General features: G+C 34.8%; 1 pseudogene; it reads left to right on the forward strand.

Moving 5' to 3' along the window:
* The first annotated feature begins 3,139 nt into the window (after window positions 1-3,139).
* On the forward strand, window positions 3,140-3,913 carry LOC149060538 (uncharacterized; annotated as a pseudogene).

Here is a 3,913-nt window from a genome sequence, read left to right on the forward strand (position 1 = left end):
CGTCGTTGTAATGGTGTTATATAAAACAAAAAAAAATATTTATATTGACATATTTTATTCATCTCAATACCTTTTTATAAATTTATTTTTGGTACTGCCTTTTAGGGCTAAAATAACCAACCAGCTCTCACCCGATTCGTAACGGCCCCCAGCCGAGATCGAGGGGGAAGCCGGGACGCGACGCGAAGTCCGTTGTTCCGGGGCGAAATCTACTGGCAGAGCTAACTCTAGAACATGCGATTAAGAATGTGAAAAACATTCTTCTCTCAATCCCTGTCATGCTCAATGATTGTCCTTGAGACTAATTTAGTCTTAGCCAAGCAAATTTTGAGTGGGAATTGAATTCTTTTAAACTCAAAGGGAAAATCAGTTTGAATCAACGTTATTCTCGTGATTAAAACTATTTCCTCTTGCACAACCAGTGATAACTATAGCTTTTATTACATTTATGTGCAGAGCTTTAACTTGCAATCTAGTTCCATTTCACAATTTAAGTGTGTTAAGATTTCTTAGTAACATTATAGGTGCTTCAATTTTAAGGATAAGTTTATGTGATTGAAGACTAGAAGGATGCAGAGTATTAGGAAATTCTAAAGGGTAATGGACAACATAATCCGAATGGATCACTGAATCAAAAGATTTATATTCAACAGCTTTTTCGTTAAATGGCTTTATTAGAATTTCATTGGTTTCGGCTGCCTTATCGTTCTTTAGAGTTAAGATGGATCGCTCATACAACCATTTAATGGGTTTCTTCTTGATATTTTTTATATCAGAGATCAGAGTAAAATCTGGAAGTTAGTTCTGATAAAGAGCTAACAAATGTACTCAAATTTGAGGGAATAGTGATTTTACTTTCCAATGAAGGTAAATTTCCGTCTCCTATTTTAAATAACATCTCAGCAAAAATCCCAGCAGATGTGCACCTTTCAAATGGACCCTCATATTTTTATGAAGTGCAACTTTCAGGATGTGTGGCCACAAATACGAAGCTTTTAGACATGACTTTAATTTATCAGCCTTTACCCCATACCCCTCGATATAACGGGTAATGTTTGCTGAAAATCTACTGCTAGCAGCATAGTGACTCCATCCATCAAACTCTTTTATCCTCTTATATCTTTAAATGTTCTATTGAGAGCTTCAAAACCACCCTTGTGGGCCAAACTATTAACTTACAGTCTATTAGAACTTTTGCTATATTACTCTGTTTGGAAATATTGCTCATGGGTGTCTCTATACTCTCGTTAGGTTTAATGGTAATTTAAATACAGAATGAGCTGTTTCACCTCCTTCTAGCAATGTAGCAGAGATACATGAAGAAGCTACAGCCAAATCAATTCCATGATCTTTTCGTACTTTGGCCAATAAAATATTTATGACAAATGTTTGGGAACGCGTAAAATGTCCGAAAATATTTTGTCCGAACAGTATTATTGCCGAAAAATATTTTATTCGAAAAATATATTTTAAGAAGTCTTTTTTCAGAACCGTATTTTATTCGAAAATTATTTTAGCCAAAAATAAAAACAGAAAATATTTTTTATGAAACGTATTTTTTCCGAAAATATTTTATAAGAAAATATTCCCAAAGAAAACTATTTTATCCGAACAATATTTTAGTCGAAAAATATTTTACCCGAACTGTATTTTATTTGAAGAATATTTCATCAGAACAGTATTTTATCCGGAAATGTTATATGACTGGGTAAGGCGTCGAATAAATTAGTGGTCGTTGGTTCGAATCCCACATGGTGTAATAAATATTTTAATTTTTTTTTTCGTTTTTTCAATTCCTTCAAATTTTTTAATTATACATTAAAACAATAAGTACTAAATGTGGTTTCCTTAATTGCGTGCGTGATCAAAGAGGATGCCGAGTAGCCATGGCATACCCCGTGGAGTCATCTTAATCATAATTTTTATTTGTTAATGATTTAATTAAAATTTAAAAATTTTGGTTTTTGACAAAAATGATTTTTAGATTTTTTTTTTAAATATTGGCATACACTGCGAAAAAAATTTGCGTATGCCTATGAACTCCATTGAAGAAATTGATAATAGTTGTAAATAAAATATGTACCAATTTAGAGAAATAGTATAGATAAGTACTAATAAACGAAATCAGCCTTTTAACTTTGACGAATCAATTTTTTTACGTTAGAAATTTTTTATTTCGTTTTTAAGGCTGAAATTTGCATATAAAATTGCGTTTCTTATGCGATGGGAAAACAACCACTTAGGTGTTACCCATGATCTTTTTTTTACAGATAAATTTTTGATTACGAAAATGGCAGAGCTTTGACATGTAATATCGTTTTTACGTAAATTAGTACTTAAGTAGTTAAGTCTTATCATAGTCTGACTTTTAATACTTTAAGGAGCTATATCTCGCAAACCAATCAACAAAAAATAAAAATAAGTTAATACTTTTCGAAATAATTAGTGTATCCACTTAAATGGGGCATGTACCAGTTGCCCCCAAAAAGTACCTTTTTTATACCAATTCCCCTTAAACTACCTAGAGAAAAATGCACCAGTTGCCCTCAACTAAATGTACTAGTTGCCCTCACATGTTAATATATACACGATTACAATATATATCCCGTAAAATAGGGGAGGTGAATATACAAATAATAAATAAAATATAAAATTATTTATGAAAATAAAGTAAAATAGTATAAAATGATTGAATCAAATTCATATGATTGGAATTACATATGTGGCGACGTAAACAACGCACCACGAGTCGTCCAAGTTGTTTACAATATTGTCAGTGGTGAATAATGGGAAATCCCATGTTCTAGAATATACGATAATTATCTCGTGAGGGTAATTTCGAAAAAGTTCTAGAACAATCGACGCATATATATACCGACGGGTCAGACGCTCAGTCAGTCAGTCCGAGAGTACCCTCCGCAGCACACCGTGAGTACACTACGCGACACACCGTGAATTACACACCGCCACATTCTCCGCGAGATATTCCGCGTTTTCTCCGTCATTGTAGCATATATTGATATTTGTTTTTCACATTTATGTTCACACATATTTATGTAAGATAGTGTTTATTTTTAATTAAATTAAATTGTGAGTGATTTTTATTGCCTAAAACCCACAAATTGGTGACCTCGACGTGATGGCGGAGACAGACGCAGTGGTTGCTCGAGTGGCAGTCAAGATACCGGACTTCATTTCGTCAGATCTCGAACTTTGGTTTGCTATGGTAGAAGGAAGTTTCGCCAGCGCGGGAGTCACAGTTGACAGTACGAAATTCGGGTATGTAGTTGGAGCATTACCGCCAAAATATGCAGTTGAAGTCAAGGACATAATTATGACGCCGCCCTCGGACAGTAAGTACGCTAAAATTAAACAGGAATTAATAAGACGTCTTAGTGCCTCCCAAGAGGAAAAAACACGCCAACTTTTGGAACGCGTTGAGATTGGAGACCGTAAACCGTCACAATTTTTACGCCACCTCTAAAGCCTAGCTGACTCTTCCGTTCCGGAAACATTATTGAAGACACTCTGGATGGGTCGCTTACCGAAAAGTATACAAGTAGCGTTAGCAATAGTTAAATACATCAAGCTTGAAGATCTCGCTGTCCATGCAGACAACATCGCTGATGCATCGGGTCCTTTTCTACCTCAAATAGCAGAGACTTCAAGAAGTTATACTTTTGAAGGCATGTTGAATCTTAAGATCTCTCAACTTAGCTTAAGTATTAATCAAGAAATCGCGACCTTGAGAAGTGAAGTCGCGGTGATAAATACTCGTCCCTCGCGTAATCCGAACTCAAAACAAAATACTTACCGTTCGAGATCTCGATCTCGAAGCCGTACTTTTCATGGCGTTATGGATCACAATCGCGAAAATGCAAGGAACCTTGCACATATAACTAAAACACTATAA

This window comes from Diuraphis noxia, unplaced genomic scaffold, assembly GCF_037042655.1.
Source record: "Diuraphis noxia isolate RWA-SAM2 unplaced genomic scaffold, SU_Dnox_SAM2 contig0001, whole genome shotgun sequence".
Classification (NCBI taxonomy): domain Eukaryota; kingdom Metazoa; phylum Arthropoda; class Insecta; order Hemiptera; family Aphididae; genus Diuraphis; species Diuraphis noxia.